At 46.5% G+C, this 15,173-nt stretch overlaps 1 protein-coding gene across 13 annotated transcripts in view; it reads right to left on the reverse strand.

Moving 5' to 3' along the window:
- Positions 1–15,173, reverse strand: part of FBRSL1 (fibrosin like 1) — a 552,380-nt gene that overhangs the window by 42,249 nt on the left and 494,958 nt on the right. The gene's annotated exons all lie outside the window — the stretch shown is intronic.

Genomic DNA, 15,173 nt, shown 5'->3' on the forward strand with positions numbered 1-15,173 from the left:
GAGGACAACACTCCAAACTGCCAGCGGTTAGTTTCAGGGAACCACCTCCTCCCACATTAACATATTCATTTGCACAATCTATCACATATGTTGCGTGCAAACTGGCTGAGAGTTTGATTCAGCTCTGACAGCATGAGAGCCTCTAGCCCAAATATCTGAAAGTAATAAAATCCACACCATCCTCCTTATTCCTCACGCTAACAGTGAACTGACCTATATTTACTTTGTACTGTCACTAGTGGTAAACCCTCACAGATACGTATCCACGATTACAGACAAAACTGAAGATCATCAGTTTCTAACACGTCTCCATTTTAGCTTCCTCCTCCCTTGGCTTGAAGTAAGGACACTAATCCTAAATCTGGCATTTTGCCTTTCCACTAACCTCTGCTGTAACAACAAGGAAAATGATAAGCCCTGTTCAGCTCCCAGATGCAATTGTGACAAGGACCACAGATGAAGCTGGAGGACCAAGAGCCCTTACACCAGAGCCATGCAGGACTGGGACACTGCACTGCAGAAGAGAACAAACCTGTCCGCTGGGCTGCAGCACACGTAACACCGCACAGCATCCTCATCCCTCTGCCATCTTTTTACTTTCCTGACCATATCCATTTTGGTTTTCTTGGGTATCTAACCAAATTGCAGAAGCATCTCTTCATCTTACACAGAGGCATGTGCTTGATCCCAGAGGATGAGAAACAGTACCACTGGTCCATGCTGGGAGTGTGGACCTCACAGTGGGATAACGTCACATGAAAAACGCAAGCAATAGTGTTTTTGTTACAGGCTATGCTCACGGCTAATGGAAATGACTGGACTATCACACCCTACCTTATGATCAATCCACAAACAGAAATTAGGCCAGGAGGGACAGAGCACCCATTATTTCATATATAGACACAGGAAACAAGGAAAATTATGGAATAAGCCCTTGTGGACAGTAGGTGTTCCCGTGTTTTTAAAACATTTCTCCCCAGCCCTTTGTTTTGCAGGCAGGCTGGCTCAGAGCTGGGCTGTTCCCACAGACTCTGTCCTCCCCAGAGCTGTCAGGCTGCTGGAGGCTCAGAGTAGCTGCTCTGAATGAGTATGTTTCTTCCCATTAACTCACTAAAACCAAAGCCAGATTTCCCTTACGCTAGGCGCTGCACATTTCTGAAAAATCCTGGCCTCTTCTAAGACCAAACACAACCAAGAGTGGCAGGAAGGAAGCAAGAATATTCCCCATCAAGAAAGGAGGAAAAAGTCACCAAGGGAGAAGTTGGCCTCTCTGATGCCACATGACATCCCCAGGGACTGAAGCTTTGCTGCGTCCACAAGATAAATCCACCATCTCCCCCTCTTCCCACAGCAGCAGGGAACAACTCCCCTGTTACCAGCACTGGATGCCGGTAAAGGTCTCCCTTTTCTTCCTTGTGTAAGGCATTTCCCACCCCTTCGTTTTATAAATTACCAGAACAGACAGTTAAATGTTCGAGAGTAATGTGAACAGAGTATTCATGCCTTGGGCATTTTTATGCTCTACAAGGAGAGAAACAAAAGGGCCTCATTTAATACCTCCCTACAGCATTCCCAGTTCCTGTTCTTCCCTTGTGAATCTCCAAAGGCAAACTCTCAGCGGTTCAAGGCTCTTGCAATATGCCAGCCCTCCCCTCTCCCTTTTTAAGAGCAAGATGGGCTTTTAAAGCAAACCTTGCTGGCTGACTGGAACAGGTGGTGGGAATCCTTTAAAAAAGAGAAAAATCATTTGTAACTAATAAAAAGAGAAGAAAATTCTGACTCATGTGGTTTTATTAAACACCCACGGGAATCATTCGGACGGCAGGCACATCTGCTGCTTCTGTGTGCTTCTGTGGCTCCCTCGGTGCCCCAGCACCGGAGCTGCGGGACAAAGAGAATAAATGGCCTCTGTGCACCTGCATCCTCCGCCTCCCGGGATGCCAAGGAGTGCGGTGGCTCTGCCTGCTTTATGGGGGATTTTACGAATGCTGTATCACTCCCAGAGCCTGATGGGCCAGGCTAGGGGCTGAGCCTGTCTTCTGCCCTGAATTTTGATATCTACCTTTACAAAACCAGCAGAAGCCTCTGTCTTCTCCAAGATACACAAACCATACAACGTTTGAACCAAGTTTTGTACTAGATTGAAGAGCCAGACCTGCAAAACTGTCCTCGGGGCTTTGCTTTTGCTCTTTAACAAAACCCTCCCCTACAATAACTTTCTGATCCTCAGCCTTGGAGAGAAACATCACAATACTGAGGGCTAATGATATAGCTTAATCTCTTGCCTTGTAGTTGACATGTAAAGAAGTCTAACTAGGAAAGGACCCCCAAGGGCACAGCTGGCAAAAGCTGGGTTTGCTGTGTGGCACTTGGAGACAAGCAGCTCTCCTAGAAGGTAGGGAAAGAACTGCAGCCCTGGGACAGCAGCTCGCTCCCCACCTCCCCTCTCCAGCTGTGCTGTCCGCCTTTCTTCTTCCCTTATTGTCAAAACTGAAGAAGGGAGAGGTGACAAGCTGGAAAGGCATGGCCAAGACTTGAGAGCGAGAACTCAAAGCACCCCTGCTGCGCTCCAAAGTGCTGTTACAGCTGCTCCTTGTGTGCAGGGAATTAGGATACAGTCCTCAACCCACCTACAAGCAAAGGAGGCAGAGGAATAGATGTGCTTTCTGCAGAGACCTCAGGTACTGCTCCTCTTCTGTATTAGTTGGCAAGCACAAAGTACAGAAACATCCATGGCTAAGAGCAATGCTGGAATCTCGGCTGATTGGGATGTGATCTAAGGGATGCTGCGCTATGATGTGGCCAATGCAGTTGTTTGTTCAAGAGTTAAAGGGAAGGGATATTTCTTCCAACGAAGGAAGACCAGGAAATTAAACCTGGACTTGACTCAGATCTCCCTCCTTTCTCATATGGGTTTCTCTCCACAAAGAGGGGGTGGCATTGGGCTTGATTATTCTCCAAAATTGACTTTCCTTTCCTCCACAAGTAATTTACAAAATAAAAGGTCTGAAGTCCCTGCAGTCTTCTACAGATATGCCACATGCTGGACCTCTGGGCTTCTCCCTGTTTCTTTGTTTCTCTGTATCAATTTTGCCTGTGCAGAACCTGCACTGAAGTCCTTGCAAGACACACATGCCCACCCCTCCCCATGCACAGCAGCTGGTGATGTCTGCATGTATGTCTGGTGACATGCTATCACTGAACAGTTTTTCAGCAGCCAGTCGCACAGCAGTGCCAGAAAGTCTATTTAGTTTGTAAGTCTACAAAACCTGGCATACGCCTTTACGCAGTCTGAAACACCGCTGCAGTATTTACATCCCTTCCACAGAACCACAGAAACATTTATCACTATATGGTCAAGCTCTACTAGTCACATACCAACACTGGCGTCCTGGAGAAGGACTGTATCACAAACAAGCGCCCACCTCAAGTACCGTTGGGGTATTCGGCATGTTGTGGCTGCACTGAATTAGTTTCTGACCAGAAAAAGAGAACACTTTCTTCAATCACGCTGCAGAAATGTTTTCCTTATGGTCAAACTTCAGAAATATTCACCACCTGATATTGAGGTTGGTTTTTCTAAGAGCTAAGGATCGTAAAGTAGCCACGTGTTTAAACAAGAGGTCATTATCCACCAGCTCCAGGGTTCAGTGCAAGCTTCTAAGCAAAGAGCAATTTGAAAATAGAGCTGTTAAAGTACTAACAGTAATTTAGAGCAGTTTAAGTTTCTGTTTTACTGATTTTTCTGGCTAAGATTCATAGGGCTATCAAATTAGCATCTGGATATCTTGTTGAGGGGAGTAAAGTCAATAATCTAACAGGCCCATTTCGTTTCTCGTTACTGCCGCAATTGTGTGATTGCACCGATACTCAGACCTGAAGGCAAAGGACACCAGCATAATGCCCTACGGCAGATGCCAAGCCCGTGTTCTGTGCGTCGTACAGCAGAGATGAGATTTGAGAAACGGCAATCAGAAGGAACTGTTTCTACTCAAGAGACCATAATACCAAAGGTTTAATATTAACTTATTGGTTCCTGACGTAACTATACGAAGGGAGATTTTTCAAAGGCGCAAAGTCAGCAAGAGATTAAGTGAGGGTTTGACCCAAACCTTTAAAAGCCTTGTAACCACCCAGTTCACCTGCATCATTATCTGGAAGCTTTTGAGGACCAACAACAGTAGCAAATAACAACATTTGTTATTTAAATAAACGTGCTCTATCAGCCCTTTGCAGAGAAATCTGCTTTACTCAGTACCAACCTCCTCAGTCTCTCTAGCTTCATCTACCCAACGTGGTACGAAGAGAAGCTCCTCCACACCCTTCCCTCCTCTCCCTCTCCTCCACTTCTGGACAGTACATCATTTTCAGCATCGGTCTGGGCTGCTCTCAGTGCTCCACGTTGCCAGACTGGTCAAACCCGCAGATGGAAGGAAAGACGCCTTTCCATCCCCACCTCTGGAAAGATGCAGATGTGGTAGGAAAAGCCCTGCAAACTCCCCTTGTTCCCTTTGAAACCCGAGGAGAACAGATGAGCAGCACATTTGAAATTAATTACAGCAAAACTCACTGCATTGTTCTCTCCTCCCCTTCCTTTTTCCCCTGACCCCCTCATCGCAGAGCTTTCACTGAAACCTCTGTGGCGTGTATATTTTCCTAAAGTTGCCAGGGCCAAAACGGTACAGCTGAGACATTCACAGAAGTCAAAGAAAGTGCAGAGCCAGGTTAGTGCACAGGGGTACAATAGTTCCTTAAGAGCGAGTGTCTCCTCTGCCGCCACCCCCCTCCTCCCAAACCTTCCGTCTCTAATGAACCTTTGGTGTCTGTCCACAAAAAACAAACATCAATCAGGCAACAGGCTGTTCCTTTTCCCCTGTTGCTAGTCTGAAATAACAGTCATCCCCCGCTGGGCTGGGAACGCCACTTCCCTCTCCAGCACACATACGGGATAATAAGGGGGAGGCGAAGGAGGGAGGAAAACCCGCTCCGAGGTGCCAGAATACACAGCGAGCCGTGCCTTTCGGAGCCAGAGAAAACTTGGGAACACAACAGCTTTTGATTCCTCCTGCCCCACTGGGCACGTTAATTATTTAATAGTTGGCTTGTGAATTGGTGGTGGTGGTAGGAACAGGGTGGAAGGGAAATCAGGCTTTTCCCCCCTGTCTCCAGCCCCCTCTTCGTGCTGGCAGAATAGTGTGTGTGTGCACACCCGTGTGTGTGTGCAAGGCTTCAGGCACGCCTGGGAGCCTGCTCTGAGTTGCGTCCTCCCTCCGCCGCTCTCACAAGACCCTCCTTGTTGGCTTGTGACCACAGCGGCTATAGACAGCATGGGACAGCATCTGGATCAAATGAGTTATGGGGCAAAGAAACGCACCCTGTCTGCTCTCCGTTTGGAGGCTGATATTATTCATGTATTTTGACTGGGGGAAGGGCACTTCAGAGTTTATATTGGATTTCGACAGAGTTGGAAACGGAGCTGCAAATCAAACAGAGATCAGCTTATGATTTGCAACCAGGGCTTTCTAGGTGTCTGAAGCAACACTTTGGAAGAAGCATGGGGAAAAGGAGAATGTAACTACATCTCATTTGGATGGAGAGGACTCACAGATGTTAGGAATATTTTTGATCAACAGCTTTCCTGGCACTGCTTGTGGTGGAATCCACAACCTTGACGGCTAGCTGAGTAAGAAAGTGCTGGCAAGCTCCTGTCTGCATGCAGGCAATTTGCAATGCTGCCAGTCAATATTTCAGTGAAAACAAAATTGCAGGGATCATATTAAAAGAGCGGGAAAGGGAAAATAAAACAAAACAAAAACCAGCCTCCCCTTTTAAGAGAAACTCTGATATGACCCCTGATGGGAAAGACCCAAATCACAACGCACTCTTTGTTTGTTTAAAATTAACACATTGTGATGGGAGTCCTGCCGTGAGCACACGAAGGCAAGCCTGCCAGCAGCAACAGAAGCAGACTCAGCAAGAAGCGGCTTTACACAGGGACACCTGGGTGGCATGTTTAGTAGAGGCCTGCAGGAAATGATGCAGAAAGAGGTTTATAGTTGTGTCCATTTGGTGGAGGAAATGTATGCAGCAGGCATGGGTCTGAGCCAAAAACCTGGACCCAGTCCTCTTCAACTGTCGGGAGAAGAGGGGAAGGGATGGGAGGAAAGGAGAGCTTCTGTGGCAGTATTTTCAAATTTGGGGCTAGCCTATTCTTAGTTTAAAACAATTATATTCTTGGGGGAGACTGCAAGCAGTGTAGCCCAGGCAGCATTTCTCAACGGACCAGCCTTGAGATGACTGACACAGACTCTTCAGAGGCATCTAAGCTCCTGGTACAGCTCGCACCACCATTTGGAGTATCTTTATAGTGTCTCTGAATTACTCCTGCCTCCATGGCTTGCAAAAGGGTGCTCTGCTGTTCACAACCACTGGAGTCAGGCCCTTTTCTGCCCTGGCCTCAGGACTAAGCTTGGCTGACTATGCTGCCACTGTCAGTGGGGAGTCCTCAGATATCTGCTTAAGGCTGCTTTACAGCATGTACTGCTGGAATGATATAAAGGGTCCAGAGACTGGCCTGAAACACAAAAATAATTCAGGCCAAAAGGTACATTATGCTCAGAGAATTTGTTGATCCAATGAAAGGTAGAAAATAATCTGCTCCATTTTGGTTACTAAATTGATCAGTACAGAATGTAATGGACATATTCTAGTTGTTGGTTTCATGTTTCTAGCTCAGTTTTAAAGATCAGTTCAATAATAAAAATAATGACAATGTTCATTATTGTATAAACATTCAATGCTCATATTGTAAATTTCTTCTGTCAGTCATTAAATCAGGTTGTCTCTGCAGAGCTTGCACTGTGAGCGCCTCTCACTGTGCCCAGAGAAGGCCAGCTACGTAGGAAAGCAACTGGCTGGGGACGCCTTAGCTGTTTGGAAGCCAAATCACATAGTACTGAGAAAATTAAAATGTTAGCTGCTTCATCCAACAAGGCTGGCCCTCTTCTGCCACCCTGCTTTGTGGATAGCTTCCCAGGGAGCAGGTTCTGGCTTTGCTTTTGCAGTTTAACATTCACGAGTCAGTGCAGTTTGAGGTGGGTTTGCAAACTGATGTGATCTTTGGTGATACTGCCTAGGTCCTACACTTCCCAAGATGTCACAAGGACTCACAGGCCTGAAGGGACAAACTCTTCTTCCATGGGTTTCATGCCATGAGAGAGGGAGCGTTCAGGAGACAGATCTCTCTCAAAACTGGATCATCAATAAATATGGAAATACAGAACAAACTAAGCAGATGCCATCAGCAAATGCAGGTTCATAGACGTCTGCTTATTACCAAACCTCACTCCAGCTGAGACTTAAACAGACTCCTTTATGCAAAATGGGAGAGGGAGCGGAATGGAAGGAAACTGTCAATTACACAATTTTATTTCCCTCCTAGCCCATTCGCTTTTCATCAGGTGGCTCTGTGCTCGCATAGGTGCTTGTGAGTGCTAAGTTAAGCACAAAGCCAGCTTGATACTTTCCTTTCACTGGGAGGAAGTGTCCATGTGCTTTTCTGGATGCAGTAGAAAAGCACAGTGAACACATTATTTTATATTATTTTGAAAGCTCCAGGAGTGCCTGGGAAGCAGGAACTTCCAGGCTGCATCGTCCCTCTTTTCCAAGGCTGCAACCTCTCCTGAACACGATGGAGCTCAGAAACAGATGCTGGGGTCTAGGTTTAACCCTGCACCAGGATTTATCTGTATAGATCCATCTGCAATTTTCTTCCTCCTCACCTTTTAAAAACAAACAAACTCCTCCTTTCTAAAATCTCCACGCAGACTCTAGTGGATTGACTGGCAAAGAACCCACCATCTCACAGTGCTAGATGATGTACTTGGGTACAACCTGGCTTTCCCAGCTTTGACACTCACCTTGCTGATACCTTTTAAGAATATATCTCCAACAGGGCAAAAAGTTAATGTCCATTTCATTGGAGAGAGATCTGGAAGTCTGACTATTCCCTTATGGATAAGCCTTAAAGAATTTATTAGTGATGAAACCAATATGTTTCTTCAGAAACTTAATAGGGTTCCATAAAAATTACTTCAATAACTTTTAAAATTTAATGGCGAACAAGAACCTTTCCACAGGCTTTTTGAACTGTCCGACAGAATCCCAGAGCGGGGATATAATTCTGCAATAAATTTTGCAGGACAGTTAAAAAAAAAATATAGAAAGCTTTTAATTTCCTATTACCTCCTGTAAGACTTTGCCATCAATTTAGAGCAAATAAATGAACTAAAAGCACTGCAGTCACTTTTCTGTCCCAGCAATTTACAAGAAAATATTTACTGTTTGGAAAAAAATCCAACAAACTAGAACAAGTATCCTTTTCAGAAACACAGACACGCAAACACAAACACTCTGCCAAGTCCTGCTCTCTTATACATCGGTGTAAACTCAAATAAATCCAGTGAAGTCAATAGAGTCAGTATGGCTTTACTTGGCTGAACCGAGCCCAGGAGCCAGGCCGAGCGCACAGAGCAGCAGAGATGGAAGGAAAGCCGCACGCTGTGAGTCCCTGGGCAGCTCGGCAGCAACATTAACAGGCTCCACGGGGAACTGTGTTCAGCCCTTGTTAGCAGGAAGGATGGTCAGCGAAGCAAGGAGGTGAGAGAAGAGGCGAGCACAGGCGTGCACGGCTTGCACAGTTATTAAAGGAGAAAATGGCAGGAACCCTGTGAGCTGAAAGCAAGCCCTGAACCTGGCCTCTCTCCTCCTCCCCCATGAGACAGGACCAGAGAGCTACATCACAGCAGTGATTTCAGATGAAGCTAAGATAAAAAAAACCAACAAAACCCAACAAAAATACCCCCAAACAAAATCAGAAACATAGCATGAACTACTTCTTGCCACACAGGCTGATTGGGACAGCAGGGACCTGCTCATCAGCCATGTCCTGTCCTGGGAGGAAGGCCTCGGTCTCTGGGGGGCGGGGAGAGGAGAGGGAGAGGCAGTGGGATGCTGACAGCATCCTCTTTTCCTGAAGTCTCCGCTGCAGGATGCTGGGGCCTCACTGAGACTTACAGACCCCGCCATAGTCACACACAAAAGAGTAACCAGATCCATTTGCAATTAAACAGCACGCCCTGCTCTCATTGATCACTCCCATTGATTGCCCAGAAGGAAACACAAGCCGACCTGGGGTCAGATCCAGCTCCCCCCTGCTCCAGCCTCCTTACCCCCCACCGCCTTGTCAAATTACTTGTCGATTGTCAGGCTGCCCTGTTTTATGCCGGTGACCTGCACCGAGCACGGGGTTACCATGTCTGCAGGAGTCCCTAATGGGCTATTACACAGCACAGGATAGCTGCCCATCGGTAACCTGTCAAACTGCTTCACCGAAACAGAAACACAGAGCAAAGGGTGGAGAGCGGCACAGAAAGGAGCATCGGAGAGCTTAAAAAAACCCCACAAGCCTAGGCTGTGCCCAGCGCAGCGCCCACCTCCTGCACAGGTCAAGGGGGGCCGCAGAGAAGGAGGACTCTCCTTTGTGAGGAGCAAGCCTGGGGACGTGGTGGCCACAGCGTGCTCAGACCTGTACTAAGAGGTGCAGACACCTCCCCTCGCCCCGCACTGCAGTGCGAGTCTGTATGAAGAGGGAATCAGGTTTATACCCAGAGTTGAGTTTTCTAAGAAACTGGAGCTTTACAAAATCTTACATGAATAAAACATGTCTCTGAGGTATTTTAAAAGCAGAATCGAGAAGACCCAATAGCTTTGTGGGGGTTGCAACTGCTGCTCTTAACATCACCGCCCTACAGCATCCTTCTGGTGCTGAGATACAACCTGTACCAGCATCCTGCAATCAGGGACAGCAGCTGGAAGCAGCTCTAAGACCTACCAGCTTGGCTTTTGCTACTCAAGAAAAGAGCAAAGCAAACTATAAACAAGGAGTACAAAGATGCTATCTTTCAAACATCCTTTAAAAGTCTAGGCAATGTAAACTACTACATGCATTTGGAAGGAATTTCTTTTTTTTCTGAGTTACAGTTTGATGGTCCTTTTATCTACTTTCACATGAACTGAGAAAAGCTAGAATGTGCCTACTCAATCAATATGAGTTTGTGCTGGCCCATTCAGGATATATATTACTTTGCTTTTATAGTTTATTTTAAATAAAAAGTATAATTAAAGAAAATAAACCACCCACTTCATAACATTTATACAACGAAGACTTTATTTATTTTATTTACGTTTTGGTGGGCAAGGCACAGCATGCAGTTAGCTTTCCATGATACTTAACAAAGCCACATTTGAAATTTAAAATCTTTAAGGAAATGAACAAATTCTGCGGAGGAAGGGCAGTTGAGCAAAGAGACTTCTTACATTACCCTAGGTAATTGTGCATATATATGTTTCTGTGTGCCTCTCTCTACTCCAAAAACATATCCATGACTTGGATGCTTTAAATCAAAAAGCAATTTCAGTCTGTAATTCTCAAATAAATAATTAAACACATTTTATCTCCTACAGTATTGCTTCTATTCATTCTAATCCCACTGACAGGAATGCAGCAACATACCCCATATCCTTAAAATAACAGAACAAAACACAAGATACCAACCAGAAGGCCTGGAAATGTTTATAATTCAACTTTTCAACTCTCTTGGCTGCAAGCTTGAAGCTACAAAGAAAGCTCTATGCTGGCTCACTTGAAGGAGACAAACCCGGAGATAGCTGTGCAAACCACACGGCACACGGTGCAGGCAAAGCCTGCCTGCTTGCACAAGGCAGCTCTAACTTTGGGAGGCATACAACACTCAATTTGTGTTGAAGTTAATAAATTATCCACTTTTGCAGTCTAGCAGTTTTACGAAGTTAACCAGACAGTGTGGTTAAGGTGAATGGTCTCTCCTACTTGTCCATCGTATTTTCACAGACAGTTGCTATGGATAGGGATGGTTATACCCTGAACTACTAATAAATACATATAACATAGCTAACAGGGGAGACAGAGAGTACATTCCCATTCCCAAAGAGAAGGCTGAGAACTTTCCAGAGCCTGCAAAATCAGAATACTGCAAGAAGACCGAAAGACTGCACTTATTGCACTATTTTCTGTCTTTGGTTTTGTTTTGAAATGTGGCTAACTGGCTGTGACTTGGGTCATTATCTCAGTTACCCACACTGTTTGAAAAGCAAAGTCCCCCTCCTTCTCAGGACACTGTATAATTATATATATCTGTATATGCAAGAAGGCTAATGTACTCATCCAGGCAGTGACAAAATTAGATAGAACTTTTCAGAAAGAGGATGCTGGGATGGGCTTACATGTTGGATTTAGCAGTAGTTTGGGGTACCCAGTATTGTCAACTCCCAAAGCATTTACAAATCACAAACCATCTTTAAAAGGAGGTTAAAAACAAAGTATTTGGGCTTATTTTTGACTGCCTGCTGGCTCTGAAGCACAGAAGAATCAGAGTTCCAGGCTCTTCTCTGTAGCCAGGAAGACTAAAGTCTTGCTTAAAAAATGAAATTAAAACTTAGATTTTTGTACAATCCTCTGAGGGCCTAGGTTTCATGAAAAACACAGAATATTGTAAGTAAACTCACAAGAGATGCAACATGGGGAGTAGAGCAGCTGCAGAGCATCCTAAGCACTGTATAAATCATAGCAATGTGGTTGCTCTCTAAATAAATGCATTATTTATTATTACAGATGCTGCTGTTGAAGTTTTTGCATGCTTGTAATTATGGTGGACTCTTGTCCAAAGATTCAGCTGTAAATTATCAACCTCCTCAAGTTCGCTGTGCAGGTAATCACACAAAATGGTGACCTCATCAAAATGTAGCCAGAACCTGGGGATAAAATTCAGATCAAGAGACAGGATGCATCTCTGCTTTTCCTGCATCTCAGACCCTGCTGTGGACCCCACACAAGAACACTGGGAAAATTTATGATATCTCTCCTGACCTCCATTCATGTAAAACACAGCTAATTACCTGACTGGGTGCTGTGAGACTTGTTTGCTCTGTGTCTATGCAGACCTTGTGATGGAAAGCTCTACATCCTGGCACAGTAAGGTAGAGGCCCTGAAGCAGAGGTGGACTTGATTACAGGAGATGCTGTCCCAGCCCAGACAGGGAGTCTCTGACCCTGACAACTGGAGAGAGAGGGCAGGGGACAGGACCGGAGGGAGAGCACAGCACGCAAGCAGCACAGCAAGCACAGGAGACACTGGGCTCTTGATTCCCCTGTCAGCACTGAGCAACCATTAAGCTGTGCTGCTGCAAACCTGTGCCAAGCACATTATTTTGAGCTCAGCTGTGTTCAGGTTGTTTTCTGCTTCACCAGGCACCCACTGGTTCTTCCTGGAGAGCTGACTTGCTGCCCTCCTGTCCTGCCCCTGCCCTGCTGCCCCTCCTTTCCCCTCTCACCCCATCTCACAGTAATAACCATCAGTTTTTAACAGCATGTCCTACACTGGAGGTTTTGTAGTTCCAGCTTTTAAAATGATTTAGTGTGACAGTTTAGCGCCGAATAAAAAAAAAATAAAATAAAAAAAAAGGAAGAAGCAGAGAGAGAAAAAGGAGAGACAGTCCCCTTAAGGCAACAACATTATGGAGCAGTGATCTCAGAGGAACAAGGGTTCTTCCCTGGTTCAGATGTGCTTGTCAGAGCTCAGTGTCATCTCTGAACAAGAAATCTCTCTTGCTGGCCCAAGGCACAGTTCTGTGGTCAAGAGGACAGAAAATAAAGGGAGGGAACTTCAAAGAACCATAAGCTGCATTAGCCCGCTGGGGCGGGTGGCTGCGGCACATCCCATGGCTGACAATTACAACCTGCACACCGAGAAAGCTTGCCTCCCTCTTGTCAGAGGGATAGACACAGGCTGTGAGCTTTCGAGCTTTGAGGATGTGTACAGTTCATGATGAAAGATAGCACTTCAAAGCCCTCTGCCTAGAAACCCAGGGAGAAGTGAGAGCGGAGGATAAGCAATCTTTTTTTCCTGGGGGGTGCATATGCGGGGGAAGGATAAGACTTATTTTCACTGTCATTTATTACTGCCATGAAAATGAAGCCTTGCACTGTTTATGGAATCTCTCATTAAAAGGATCTCTTGATAAATCGCTTGATAAACATTCATTAATTAAGTCTCTCAGCGCACTTGGCTGACAAGCATCAGTCTTCATTTTGCAGGAGGGGGAAATCGAGGCATGGAGCTCAGCGAGCCCCCAGTCAGCCCTGGGCAGAGCTGGGTCCTGGCCAGCCGCTCCATGCCACCAGACAGATGGATTACACCGCTCCCTCCGTGTCCAGCTTCATTTTGATCCAAAGACAGGAGCAATGTACTCAGCTTCAACAAACTTCAAAACCCTCGTCCCCTCGCTGCTGCCCAGTGTCCCCGGGGGCTGCAGGGCAGACATGGCTGTGCAGGTCTGGCTCCTCCATGGGCATCTCAGCTGATGCCCTGGGGCCTCCTGGAGACGCCTTTCATCTCACAGGCAGCACTTCCACAACCATGGCCTGCCCGGGGTTATGAACCTTAGCTGCTGCCCAGGCTCCACTTACTCTGCAATGGAGATTTTCCTCACCGGGGCCCTTGACCAACACTAAAGCCCTTTGGGAAACACCTACTTTAAGATGCCCATTTCACACTAACCCCATCAGTGCCCCTGGGTTCAAATGCTGGAGACTCAGTTGGTCTCCTGGGCTACAGCTGCAAGGTTATTGTGGTAGAAAAGGCACCACCTCTCCTGCTTTCCCTGGCATACAGCAGGTCTGGAGTGGGAGAAAGCTCAGCTGCCTCCAGCCAGCCCCATCACGGAAGCCCACTGCAGGAGGGAGCCAGCAGTGAGAACACAACACTCATGTCCTTAAAATACAAACTATCCTACCCCACACACACTTAAAAATATCAACACAGCAGGGAGGCGGAGGTCCTTCCAGTGACTCAGGGGGGAATGTCCCTCTCACCTCCTCAGACCCACAACACATCTGCCCTCCTATCAATCACCGTCACTCCCTCTGCCTCATCCACCCACTTGAAGACGGAGGGACGGATTCAGCTTTCGCCTACGCCTCCCCTCCCCTGCCAGGCACTTGCCCTTCAGAAGAAGCGAAGGACTGGCTGGGAGATTCCTGTGAGAAAGGAGCTGCATGAGAGAGCAAACAGACCTTTATTATTTGTTTATTGATTTATTCACCAGGAGGATGTAACACCCGGCCCCTGGCAGCAAATGCCCTTGTAACTCTGTGCTGCAGTGACAAGTTGGCTAAACAAATGCTTTTCTGCGTCAGAAAACAAAGATCCGTCAGCAGAGCAGATCAGAGATTCTCTGCTTTTACTTTTAATTATTATTTCCTTACATAGAGGATTTAATCTCCTGTTTTCCTGGAAGCTCAAAGTACCCCATTCAGCCTATTTCACAGCTGTGACTACCGAGGTCACCCCGGGTCAGGACACCTCTCTCCATCACATAATAGCGACTGGTCCCCGAAGTGGACATCTACGCTGCGCATCTGCTGTTGCAGATGAACTGGTGTCAGAAGGAGGAGCACCGCCTCCACTGCGGCCCCGGCAGGGAGGGGGCAAAGACAAACGTTACCCAGAGAGCCCCAGACAAAAGATGCTGCTCCTCAGACCTTTTGTGGAGCTGTGAAATATGGTCAAAGGTTACGTTTTACAGCTGTTCCACCCTCAAATAAGCGAAACCTGTCTATCTTAATACTTAATTGCATTGCTAAGCTGCTCATAAACTAGGACTGCATAAAACAAATATGCAGGGCCAAATACATCCCCCGGGAAAGTTTGTGGGAACAGGGGGAGTTGCACCAGACAATGAATCCACTTTATTGTGTTTTAAAAGCCCGGTTACCTTCAATAAAAGCTGTAGCATGGATGCTGAAGATGTGCCAGTTAATATCTCTCCAAAAAGGCCGCAAGTGTTTACAAAAGAAGGGCATACTGCAAATGCCCACGGGAGAGGACGAGCACGTGCCACGCCACGCGTGTGCCCATCAGGAAACCGTGTTGAGCTAATTCCCTCCCCGCGCAGCCACCACGGCTCCAGCCCTGGAGAACACGGGCCTTAAATCAACGCTCTTATCTCACAAAAGGAATTTAAGCGCAACGCTTTGAAAGTCACTTTCTCCCGGCCATATGGCATCACCGAGCCTG

Source organism: Strix uralensis, chromosome 17 (genome assembly GCF_047716275.1).
Source record: "Strix uralensis isolate ZFMK-TIS-50842 chromosome 17, bStrUra1, whole genome shotgun sequence".
Taxonomy (NCBI): Eukaryota; Metazoa; Chordata; class Aves; order Strigiformes; family Strigidae; genus Strix; species Strix uralensis.